The 13,484-nt window shown below is 39.0% G+C and overlaps 1 pseudogene; it reads left to right on the top strand.

Annotated features, from left to right (window-relative positions):
• The first annotated feature begins 4,170 nt into the window (after nt 1-4,170).
• LOC112677799 (ATP synthase subunit ATP5MJ, mitochondrial-like) lies at nt 4,171-4,353 on the top strand (annotated as a pseudogene).
• Nucleotides 4,354-13,484: the final 9,131 nt, after the last annotated feature.

Raw genomic sequence — 13,484 nt, 5'->3', positions numbered from 1 at the left:
CATGTGGCCTGCAAAGCCATTCCCTTTCCAGAAAAAATTTGCTGACTCCTGCTCTATCTCATTATCCTATTTATTTCCTTTGTGCCATGTATCATACCTATAGTTGTCTTATGTATTTCTTTGGCTATTTATTATCATATCGCCACAAGGAGGAAAGCTCCATGGGGCCCTTAATCTGCCTTGTTCATCTCTGTACCTCCAGTAACCTGGTACAGTATTTGGAATGTAATAAACATATAATGTTTGCTGAATATATAAATTAATTAGATAGATATTAAAATGTTACATCATTCTACTTATTTCACTGAGAATTTGAGGAGCAGGATGGGGAGAATTAAGTGTATTTTGGTATTTTGGCCCTGTTAACATATTAAATTGGAGGTAGGTGACAAAAATATTTAGGATCTGAAACACAGATTTTGAAAGGAAGGTTGGGCTAGAACAGCCTAAAAGATAGGAGAAAACCAGGAGTGCTCAAAGACCAAGGGCAGGAGGAGTTCAAGGGCAGGGAGTAAACAATTTCATCAAATGCAATAGAGAGGCATCAAACAAGACTTGAAAATTATCCTCTGGGTTTAGCAACAGAGACCTTTTGACATTGGCAAGGGTTGTTTCAGTGGAATGGTTGGGGCTGTATTAGTTTGCTAGGGTTGCTATAACAAAGTACTACAAACTTGGTGACTCCAAATGACAGAAATTTATCCTCTCACTGCAAAGCAAAAAATCAGACGTCTAGAGGCTAGAAGTCTGAAATCAAGGTGTCGGCAGGACCACACAGACTCTAGGGGAGGGTCCTTCTTTGCGTCTTTCTAGCTTTCGATGGTTGCCAACAATCCTTGGTGTTCCTTGGCTTGTTGTTGCTTGACTCCAGTCTCTGCTTCCACCCTCACAAGGTGATGTTCTTTAGATGTGTCTCAGTTTCATTGTGTCTTCACATGACTTTCTTATAAGGTTGCCAGTTATTGGGTTTAAGGGCCCATCCTAATCCAGTATTACCTTGTATTATCTTGATTCCATCCTCAAAGACCTCATCTCCCAGTAAGGTCACATTCACAGGTACTGGGGTTAGGATTTCAACATGTTTGAGGAGCACAATTAAACTGGTGACAGGAGCAGATGTCAGATTGCAGTGTGTTGAGAAATGAACGTTGCAAGAAAGTAAAGACAATGAGTAAAATCTTCAGAACACTTGGTGGTGAAGAGAAGAGAAGCAGAGCAGTAGTTAGAGAGACCCAAGGTTTAGAAAGATGTTCAGATGGCCCAGGGAAAGAGTCACTAGAGAGGGGAAACTAAAAGATATGGAGGAAGGAAAATGTGAACATAATGAGGAGGAGGAGAAAGAAAAGGTAGAGACTGTTGCTTCTGCCCCAAAATCCATTCTCCCTCGCTTTGCTTCCCTTCAGTTTTAGCTGGGTTCATAATTGTCCATATGAAGAGTACTTTTCCTAACTTCCTTTGTGGCTGGGTGGGCCTTGTGATTAGATTCTGGCCAACGAGAGGAAGGTTGATGCCTTGTGTGCTGACTGGAATGTCTACACATTGGCTGGAGCTTCAGTGGTTATCTTGGACCATGGGGTGGAAGCCATGTGCTGAGAGTAATGAAGACACATGTTTAAAAAGGAGCCACCTCTCTGATGACTGTGGAAGTATTATAATAGCCCTGATTTGCTTAGGTAGAGTCTTACATAAGCAAAAGAGAAATAAAGGTCTGTTGTGCGTAAGCCACTATCATTTTGTGTTTTCCTGCACTTTCAGCTGAACTTAATTGTGACAAACATAGATAGATCTAGGGTGTGGTGTATCAATTGGGCTCTTTTCAGGCAGAGGGTAACCTAATTCATTGAGGCAGGAGGGGAGGATGGTATAATGGTTGTGGATGTGGATGCACTGGTGAGTAGATGGTGGAAAGTTTGGAGAGTTGGTGTCTGAAGGCTTTGGTTTTCTCCGTAAAATAAGTGCATAATTACTTTGTTGAGACTAATGGAAGCAATTTTAGTAGAGCAGGTTTGAGTTGGATGGTGATGATTTAAAAGAAGTCATTATGTCAGAGAGCTGACAAGTAAGGGTTCGGGAGGGGGGACACTGAGGTTAGAAACTACATAATTACAAAGATCAAGTGAATTCCTCTTGTTCAGTGGATGGACGAATGTTCATAGCAGAGGTATGCATGATTGGACTTTTGCTTTATGGGAATAAAGAAGGGACCGGGGCAGGGGTCAGGGGCTTTGCAGAAACACCTGAACCACTTTCTATTTGACAGTTCCCACCCGGCAGATGGACTGCAGGAATGTCCCGAGATGAACAGTACAGACCTCACTCCAGCTGTAAGAGGAACCTGTTTGGAAGGTCTGGTCCTTGGGGAAAGCTCCTGAACTCAAGGGCACAGTGTGTGGGGAGGTGCGTAGATGCCACTTGTGAACATGTTGAGAGGTGAAGAAATGTCCTAACATTTCACAGGCCATACTGGAATCACCATCTTGAAGACAAAGGGACATAGATCTGTCTGGGCAGCTGACTCACCGCTGCTCCACATTCTACTGACTCTGCTCAGAGAGATGAGGACCGTTGTACGATCGCACGACACAGGGAGAGAGTGTGGCAAGCCCAGCTTTTAAACCTAAAGAATCTTTGTTAGACCAGTAGTTTGTCTCGGATCTATCACTGTCCTGAAAAGTATATCGTTCAGATGGAAAAGTCCGTACTTCAACAAATAGTGATATCAGCGTCCTGAAATTTGTTACTGATTTTAGAACTTGACAGTTTTCAAGATACGCTCTGAACATATATGTTATCTCATTGGATCTACAGACAACGCTGTAAGGTGGGTTTTCATTGTGACTACTTACCTTACAAATGAGGACGTTGAGGCTCAGAGAGGTTGATGATTTTTCCAGGACATGCAACCAGCAAACATTAGAATCAAGTTTTGACTCCAGGGCCCCAAAGGGGGGCATTTCACCATGTCCATCCTTAATTTGATGATTACTCACAACAAGTAATTAGTCTGGACAGCTCCACTGTGAAATAGGCAAGGTTTTCATTTTCCATAAAGGTTCTCCAGGAGTCTGAGGCTTTTTCAAATTATTATTTAAAACTTCAATTTGTGGTTTGTGGTTGTTAGTTCAAGGCAACATATCCACCTAAAATGGAACCTCTCTCCTCTTGAATTTGCTTTATTTTCTAAAGCCTATAAATCTCAAACTCCTGAAGATTGTACTTGGAGGCACTGTTGAATGAATAAAATATATCACGTTCATGTTGGCCTCTAGAGGTCACAAATGCAACAGAATCTTGTTCCCTTCTCTTCTCTCCAAGAGTGTTTTTGACAGCCCACAAACCACTATGGTTCTGATGCATGTGTGTGGTCACCGTAAATCTTATGATTGCATTACAAGAATAAGCTTGCTTACAAATATGTCCAGAACTCTACTTTTTGTATTAGCATTTTCTGAGTATTCATAGAATAGGAAAAAAACAATAGAAAGGAATTTTTTTTTGAGTCTCAGCAAAGTTTTTTTTTTTTTTTTTAATGCAGAAAGTGAGGTAATATTATTCTGAGAAGACCCATTGGGATGATTTACTATCACTTTTGGAATCTGGGTAAATCAATGTACCAATGACAAATAACACACTTATTTTAGAGGCCTAGGCAATAAAAATTTTTGAAAAATAATTCACTTGTGTATAAAAATAAATGAGAAAGTATTGTCAGCTGTTTACATGAAATAGTTAAAACTTAAAAAAAAAAAAAAAAGAAATAGTTAAAACTTAAAATTTAAATTGGCTTAAATATTATGGCAACATTTTAAGAAGCAATAAAGTTGGTGGTCAGTAATGCTTTTTAGTATTTGAATTTTATGGCATTTTCCTAATAAAAATCTCTGCCACTTACTGGTCATTTATAACCTGCTGGGCATCGTGCTAAATATTATTTAAGCTTATTATCTCATTTATTTTCATGACAACCCTATGCAGACCTTTGTTGAATTTAAAAATTAATGCTTTTTATTTGCTTGTTTCTTTCCAAGAAAATGTTTCAAACAGTTCCCACTATATATTAATTTGGAGAAAATAAGCACAGCTATTTAAAATTTCAAGTGACTGCTTTTTTTTTCCCAAGTCGTTGGCAGTGGGTGTCACCACAGCCTGAGCTGAGGGTCTTGTGCCGAGATGCTTCAAAGCCTTATTAAAAATGTTTGGATCCCCATGAAGCCCTACTACACCCAAGCTTACCAGGAGATCTGGCTGGGAATGGGGTGGGTGAGTGTTGTCATTTATAAAATCAGGAGTGCTGATTAAAGAAGTAAAGCTTTGGAAGCTTCGAGTTCTGGCCCTGCTCATGGCCATCATTAACCAGCTTGGGGCACACATCAGGTGGAAGATCAGTCTGGCTGTAGGTGTTGGCCTGCTCTGTTAGCCGGGAACACGGAGCTCTGCTGCACACCTGTAGGCGAGCTGTGTCCTTGTAGTGTGAATAAATGTGACTGTGAGGTGCAAAAAAATTTTTTTTAAATAAAATTTCAAGGGACTACACAAAATGAAAATATTTGTCAGCCAAGTACGCATGTTCCCATTGAGAGACAACTACGGAAACAAAAGGAATTCCAGGTAATCTATAAAATATACAGTGATTATTGCTGTATCACTACCTAATCTTTGTCGGCGTTTCTTGGAGATGACTTCATAAAGTCACTTCTCAATATACTGTAGGCTCTGAATTACAATCATGAACGGCTAGTATGTAGCTGTGGCTCCGACCAGGAAACAATATTGAACGTTACTCATGACGTTAGTTTTACAGAGGAAGAGGCAATACTCAATGGGATGGACGCCTGGCCTCAGGACAGCTGTCCTCTCCCTTCTGAGCTGGCTCTGCAGCGTGGGAAGAGCATGGCTGGGCTTTGGGGGGACACAGGGCTGGGCTTAAATTCTGACTCTGGGCAAAATATTTATCTCCTCTGAGCCAGATTTCTCTGCATGGAAGGGGATAATTCTATGTCCTTGGTTTGAAACCACTGGCATGGTGACCGCATGGCCATCCTTCATCCTCTTTACCTTTCTCTGACAGGCAGTTGTGACTCCTTAGCGTGTAGGAAAGAAGGAAGGAAGCAAGGGTGAGATGGAGTCTTCCCTGCTCTCCATTAGCTTCAGTGTTTCCTCTCTGGCAGGCGGGTTCTATTACTGCTCTGCAGTCCCTACTGTTTATTTGGATGGTTGGAAGAGGAAGGGGAGCACGGTGACTGCAGCCGGGCATCTGGATCAGTTGGCAAGAGCAGCTTGGAATAACACACCCTATGAATCAGGGGTTTTGCACATCATGCCCTAGGGGTCACAGAGCAATTCCTCAAATACAAAGGACAGCAAAAGAGAAATACCATTTGTAAAATGGGTAATACAGGATCCGGGTTGTGAGAACAGGTTCCAAAGCCAGGCCACCTGGCTTGAAATTCTACCTCTGCCACTTGCCATATCTAGAACCCTTCGCACATTACTTCACCTTTCTGTGCCTCAGTTTCTTCATTCCTCAATGTGATAATTATTAGAGCCCTTACCTGATATGAAGTTTCCATGACTTAATATGTAAAGCAGTAGAGTGGAGCCTAAAATGTTGTCAGCCCTGCCAGGTGTTTACTGCTGTTATTAATGATTACAAAATAAAACAATGCCAGCTTGGCTGCCTACATTAAGAAAGTGGAAATTAGGCTCGTTAAAAAATGTAATTAATATGGGTTGTTTCCCTCCACACCTTAAATTTTGATCCTGGTGTGTGGGTGTGAATAACTGAAAACAATGCACAGTTGAAACCAGCGTGTAAGTTCCAGGAGATGAAATAGAGCAGAACCATCATATTTATGGTTTTCACACCAAACCTAAAATGAAACCAGGTTTGCTTTATACTGGCACCTGCTTTGTTTGGTTTGGTTTTAAAGAGTAGGTGGTCTCTAAAAGACAGTGTGCCCTTTGCTAAGTGTTTCAAAATGTCTGATGAGGATTCAACATTTGAACTAAGACTAGGCCAGGTGATTTCCATTATAAAAAGTAGGCTTGATTTGTAAAATGCAGTTAGAACCTCTGAAAAAGAGCACTAAATCTTTCTGAATCTAGTATCATAAAGACACAATGATATGATGTATCGTCATTTGTCTTTTCTTCTTTTTCTGTCTTTTCTTTTTTCCCACTGCGGGCTAACTTAGGAAAAAAAGCTTGAAAAGTAGAGGAAGACCTGACTTTAGATTGCCTTTAATTGCTTGTGGGTAGATAACTTTCCTTGCATCTGGATGAATTTTCTTTTTCTTTTGTATTTTTTTTTTTTTGAAAGAGAGAGGGAGAGAGAGAGAGAATTTCCAAGCAGGCCTGGTGTGGGGCTCAATCTTACGACCATTAGATCATGACCTGAGCCAAAATCAAGAGTCAGACGCTTCACTGATTGAGCCACCTGGATGCCCTTGGGTGGATTTTCATATCTATAGTTACCTCAACCTCAACACAATTAGGAAACATTCTCTCTCAAGACTCATTTATGGGGCTCCTCGAGTTCCGTTAAGAGCACATCGTTCACCCAGTCCATCCTCGATACCTTTGAGTCATTGTTTTGATCATAGACTCTTGTTAAATCTACATCTGGAGAAACTGTGAAGCCTCTTTCATTCCCAGAGCCAGCCTCATCCTCTGTCACTCTTCACCTTACAGCTTAGCTTGGCCATATTGGGTTTTAGGCACTTTTATGGTTTTGGGTCTTAAATATAAAATTTTCCAATAAGATTGCTTTAAGGTATTAGTTACTTATAGGATCTCAGTTTAGATTGATTAGAGAACTCAGCATTTCCTTCTAGCAGCCCAGGAGATCTTCTCTTCATTTCCTGAGCAAGTGTGTGTCCTAGAAAATGGGAGATGCTCCATGAATGTTTGTTGATTGAATGGATGAGCCCCCCAAAGGGTGCCAATTTACTCATGTGCCAAAATGGCTTCGCATAAGGTGGTTTCAATTATGAAGTAGTTCTGAGAAACAAAATGTAAACATAATTTAATTGAATTAATGGCTAGGAGAGATTCTAGTTTCAAAAGTATACATAGCTTAAGAAATCTAAGATTGGAAGAAAAGTATTAGTGAAGACTAAGTTTTTCTAATACCCAGAGGGATTAATCGATTAGATCTGCAATCAGGTATTTTTTTTTTTAATGGAATAGGAATAAGAGCCAATTCCTCTCCAGGTACACTCCCCTGGGGTAAACAAAACAAAACAAAACAAAACAAAACGAAAGGCAGAAATGGCCAGCTGTCCCTTGGAGACTTTTGCTCCATCCTTCATAGTGTGGAGCTATTTCTAGGAGCTAGCTGTGCAGAGAGCCCTTCCAGGTGTTGGTGGTGCTATGTCATTAGTTCCCACAGTGGATAATAGGGCATGTGAGTTACCCCTGGACTAAAGAGGTTAAGAAGTAGTATACCTTCTCTTTTCTGTCTTTCTCCATTCACGAGCTTTCGTCGGAGGACTACAAGACTTCTAGCAAATGGCAGAGAAATAAGGTGGAAAGAGCCTTTGCTAAATTAAGATTGATTCAGTAGAGGCTAGGGTGTTTAATAGTGAACCCAGATTCACCAGAAGACCACAAAGGAATTGAAATAAAGAAGTGTATTACTCATAGGTCTTGAAGAGGTCCTCAGCAAGCCTCAAGGGTCTTGAGAGGAGGTAAAGGCAGGGTACTGGTAGACGGAGCAGCAGCACTTGAACACATGTTTTTACAAGGGTCTGTGGGTGGAATGCTTTGGGGTTCACAGGCTAAGGCCTTTTCAAGCAAAAAGAGTAGAGGAGAGTGCTTATCCTAAGGTGGTTGGGGAAATCATGTCAGGAGCTTAACATTTACGTGCAACTCTGTGGGCTGTTATCTAGGGCATGCACTGGAGGGAGAGGCAAATGTCATCTTAAGTTCTCTGCAGGCCACTTAGCCACACAAAATTGTTGTTGAGGCAACCATGATATGGAGTGGTTTAGCTAAACTTTCAGTAATCATCAAATGGAAGAAAACCACCTTCACACCAGGAATATATGCAATGGATTCTTACTGAACATGAGATAGACATTTATTAGGTTAAATCACCAGAATTTTGGGGTGTATTTGTTATAGCTGCTAGTATTTCTCTAGTACATTGTCCTACTCCCACGTGTGCATTTATTGACTCTGTAGTAATAGTGCATGTCCTGCATGGGCTGGCAATATGTCAGTCTATCGGAGAAAGACAATCATCATATGGTTTCACTCATACGTGAAATATAAGACATAGTCAAAGGAATTATAAGGGAAAGGAGAGGAACCGAGTGGGAAAAATTAGAGAGGGAGACAAACCATGAGAGACTCTCAGAAACAAAGGATTACAGAAGGGGAGGTGGGTGGGAGGAGGGAGTGACTGGGTGACAGGCACTGAGGAGGGCACTTGATGGGATGAACACTGGGTGTTATACTATATGTTGGCAAACTGAAATTAAATAAATAAAAAAAAGAATGGTAGTGTGGATGGTAAATCTTTTGACTTGATTGCTAGTTGTTGTTGTTTTTTTTTTTCTTTTTTTGAATAACAAACTCCACTGAAGAATTTTCAGGGCAAGCTTTGACTTTACAAAGTTTCCTGACAGTTTTACCTCATATTCCCCAAGGCAAAAATGACCAGCCCCTCTTTTACGCTTATAAAGACATTTTCTATAGTAACTGCAACCTGGTATTGCTCTAAGTTGCTTGTATATCTGTCTCTCTCTACCATAAACTCTCTGAAATAGGCACCATGGCAAATGCATCTTTTTTATCTCAGCAGTCTAGAAATTTAGCAGGGACAAGACTTGACTTCTGCTCTGAAGGTGCTATCTTTCACCTACTACTGAGTGAGGAATGGATGTTTCAATTGTTAGCTGTGTGTGTTACCTTCTCTCCCTAAACGAAGATGGCTAAAGCAGATGGTGAATTGTATCAAGAGGAAAAATGTCTGAAATGAGATCATGATAATAAAATAATAAAAGTAAAATTATGTCAAAATCTTGCCCATATGCAAATCTGAAAAGAATCATATTTTAAAACACAATGGCTGCTACTGTTTCGAGAGATGGATTCATAAATGAGAGAAGGTAAGAAGGACACTCATATATTTGAAAAAAACTGGTATTACACTGTATGTTAACTCCCAATATTTTATTTTCTCTTAGTATTTTTAGAGAGGAAGCATGATAAAATAGATTGTGAGTCTTTATTCTAAAATGGATTGCCTATATATTACTGGGTAAGTTACTGGTCATTTAACTTTTCTGAGCATGAAACTTTCTTATCTGTGAAATGGAATGTTGGATCAGACGTTCTAATTTCACGGTTTAATTACTTATTTTGAATGCAGGATGGTTAAAGAATATGATGTTCACTTAAAATGTTTTGCCTAGGAATTATTTTACTTGAATATATTTTTTGAGAGATTTATGATATTTTAAGTATTTGTAATCACATTAATCTTGTGTCTTACTTTCTTGTTTTTTAATTACTTTTTAAATAATGTAATTTATTTTACTTATTTTGACTTAAAATTACTTACTTTGATCTGATTTAAATATATATAAAAAATAAGAAAAAAGCTTAAATTACTATAGTCCTTCACCAAAAGAAAGAAACCTCTATTCATATCTGGTTATAGATTCTTTCAGTATTTTGATTATATATATTCAATTGTTCTGCATATAAATATATTCCTTTTATTTCCTTCTTTCTTTTTGATTTTAACATTATCTTTTTTTATAATAAATTTATTTTTTATTGGTGTTCAATTTACTAACATACAGAATAACACCCAGTGCTCATCCCGTCAAGTGCCCTCCTCAGTGCCCGTCACCCATTCACCCCCACCCCCTGCCCTCCTCCCCTTCCACCACCCCTAGTTCGTTTCCCAGAGTTAGGAGTCTTTATGTTCTGTCTCCCTTTCTGATATTTCCCACACATTTCTAACATTATCTTTAGAGCATGTTTCTTTGTCATTGATTTGATATTCCTTTGTATGGAAGATCCAGAGTTCATTTAACTCTTTCCCTGAGATTAGTTTAGTTATTTAGTTATTTGCACATTTTCAGTTAGAAAAAAAAAAGCTATTCTAAAGAGATATCATTCTCCTCAGGCTCTGTTTATAAAAGCTGATCATGAAATATTGTGAAGTGCATTTCAAGTAGAAAAGACTAAAATTCCATATTCTTAGGTTAGTTTTCTACGTATGAGAAGTCAGGTTGACATTTATCATCATATATAACTTTCGTTTTACTCTTAAACGTAAATGCCTTAATTACTAGTAAAGCAAAATAAACTGGAAAAGTCAAATAACATGAAAGCACCTTTTACAGATCAGGAAGTGTTTCTAGGAACCTTCTTAAAAAACGATTAGAAGAGCTTATGCCTTATTCTTTTAAGAAATTATTTATTGAGGGGTGCCTGGTGACTCAGTGGGTTAAGGGTCTGCCTTTTGGCACAGGTCTTGATTTCGGATTCCTGGGATGGCCTCCTCTCTGCTCAGCGGGGAGTCTGTTTCTCCTTCTCCTTCTCTCTGTGCTCTTTCTCTCTCAAATAAATAAATAAATAAATAAATAAATAAATAAATAAAATCTTTTAAAAAAGGAAATTATTAACTGAAGTGGCACTGAGTTAAAGTAACAAATGCATTTTTGAACTTTTCTTTCAAAGGCATATCATCATATTTAGTCCCTATTATCTTTTTGTTTCCACTAAATAATGAAGGATAATGATGGATAGAAAGAATCATTTGAAAAAAGTTGCTTCGCATTCACAGAATTTCCTGCAAATGAAGATTTCATTATTTGAATTAAAAAAAAAACCTTACACATTTCCAAATATTGTTCTGAAAAAAATTTATCCTGAGTGAAAAGTTATTACTACACATTATTTAAAGAGGTTGAGCACTCTGTGGGGCCAGTGGCATGGTGTGCTGAAAAGGCATGATCCTAGAACTTGGAAAACCTTTTTATCTTGGTTTTGTAACTGCTTAGCTGTTTGACTTTTGTTTTTCTTATTTATTTTTTATTATTTTTTAAAGATTTTATTTATTCACTCATGAGAGACACACTGAGAGAGAGAGGCAGAGACACAGGCAGAGGGAGAAGCAGGCTCCATGCAGGGAGCCCAACGCGAGACTCGATCCCGGAACTCTAGAATCATGCCCTGGGCCTAAGGCAGGCACTTAACCGCTGAGCCACTCAGGGATCCCCTGCTTAGCTGTTTGATTGTGAATCAGTAAACCCCCTTGTGCTTCAGGTTCCATACTGGTAAGTGAAAGGATTTGGGAGCATCACCACTCAATTCACTTTCAGCTCTAAAATTTTATGGATCTCTGTTTCTCTTTCTCTAAGGTGAGGAAACAGAAACAGGCTGTATCAGAGAAAAATAGATTATGATTCATGATGCGCTGATTGCAGCAATGGCCCTAATTCTTCAGCGTCCATACCCAAATGTGACCTTGAATTTCTCCTCATCAGAAAGTAGAGTCTAGTTCCCTACTCTTTAAACCTTTGTTGATCTTATAATTTGCTTTGGCTGATAGAATTTGCAGAAGTGAAGCCGTCCACAGTTCTGAGCCAGGTTTCACTAGGTCTTGTGAGCTCTCACTCTCCCTCACTAAGTCTTACCACTGACTTGAGAATTAGCCTGTTGAAGGATGAGAGATCACACAGAACAGTGCTTGGGTCAGCCCAGCTGTCACAGCCTAAGACCTGACCACAAGAGCAGGAGTGAGTCTAGCTGTGACCAGAAGAACCACCCAATCACCAGCAGAATCCTGCACTAAATAACTGCTTATCATTTAAAGCCATTGAGTGATATCATTGTTTGTTACACAGCATCATTGTGGCAAATAGATAGCTGGTACATAATCCTCTAGGGCTTTTTCATATATCTTGCATTTTCCCTTACTCTTGAGATTTCAAGCAGGGGTATCATTTTCTCTTACTCTCTCCACTCCAACATCTCACCCAAAGGCATTTGGTCCTAAAGGTATTTTGCATGATTTTTATGATTGAAGTCATCATTTCTTCCCTCTCAGTCACACCAGAGCTATTCCTTATGTGTTTCCTATCTTGGTAAATATAGTATCAAAACTCTCTCAGGTTTCTCCCAACCAGAAAAAATCTTGGACACATCTCTAATACTTCTTTTTCTTCTCCATTGTCTCCTCTCCCCCGTCTCATTGTTGCTGTCTTAGCTTTAGCCTTAGCATCTTGCTTCGGAAAAGTTGCATCAACTTTCTAACTGATTGCTCTTCACATATCAACTCTCTCATGAGCCAAACCAGGGGAGCCTGGGGCAAACAAGGGCACATGCTGAACTTTCCATAGAGAAATCTATCATTGTTGGAAACCCAATTGAATTCTCAAAAGTACACAAAATCAGCTATATATACAGTACAGGATCCAGGTCAATAGTTTTATTGAATCTGCTATAGTAATAATAAAAGAAAAAATCCTTAAAATCTCAGCAGTACAGAAAAGAAAAACCAACCATGGCTGTATCTAAATAATTTGCTTTGCTAAAATATTGTTTCTTTGGGGGAACTTTAATACTTGCTGGAAAATTTAATGAACAAATTCATTAATCATGGCATTGAAATGCTATTTTTTAAAAAATAAAAGTTTTTGTTTATCTTTCCACTGCCTGGCACATACAGACACACTCAGCAAATATTTGTTGTTGTTTTGCTTCATTTTAATCATTAGTGCTTATCTGCTTGAATTTCACAAGGGTGGTAGATTTCACATTGTTGCATTGAATGCCATACTTAGGTTCCGTAAATATTTTCACATACCAATGTGTGCAATCAAGGCAGGAGATATTTAAACTGACACATGGTTTTTCTTCAATCAGGACTAGAAACAGTCACTTTATTTTGTGGCTTTCTGAAAAGTACACTTCTGTGTGTGAACATCAGCCTCTGTTTTCAAAGAGTGGAATAGCTACAAAATGAAAACAGGGTCTGTGGTTGTGAAGACAGATGCTGGGCTTACAGTAAAAGTAAATAGGATTTTGTGGCTGGCACCTGATTTTTGGTGAAGATCAAAAGAATGGAAAGAAAATCTACTCACTGCTGAGAAAAGGAATCTGGGGTCTTTTGAATTGTCATTAAAGTGTTGACCAGAAGAAGTAGATTTGCTGGGAAAGAGTCCTCTACTGTAGTGCAGGGGTTCCCAAATCTGCAAAGTCACTAAGCCTACCTGGAGAGTGCTCAATAAAAGCAACAGATTCCTCAGCTTGACCCTTGAGTGTGGCCCAGTCATCTGCATGCTCTGAGAGCCGACCAGGTGATTTCAATAGTCAGGCATATTTGGGCCTGAGTGTAGGATCAGTAACTATATCCTATTTTTTGCAGGACAGTGATGTTTTCCCAGTGCTAATTTTCTGAAGTCTCCAGATAATTTTTTTTTTTTTAAGAAAAAAAGGCATTATAATATTACTTTTCCCAA

This window comes from Canis lupus, chromosome 10 (assembly GCF_003254725.2).
Source record: "Canis lupus dingo isolate Sandy chromosome 10, ASM325472v2, whole genome shotgun sequence".
NCBI lineage: Eukaryota > Metazoa > Chordata > Mammalia > Carnivora > Canidae > Canis > Canis lupus.
Note: the sequence above shows the minus strand (reverse complement) of the source record. Positions and strands in the feature narration are given on the sequence as shown.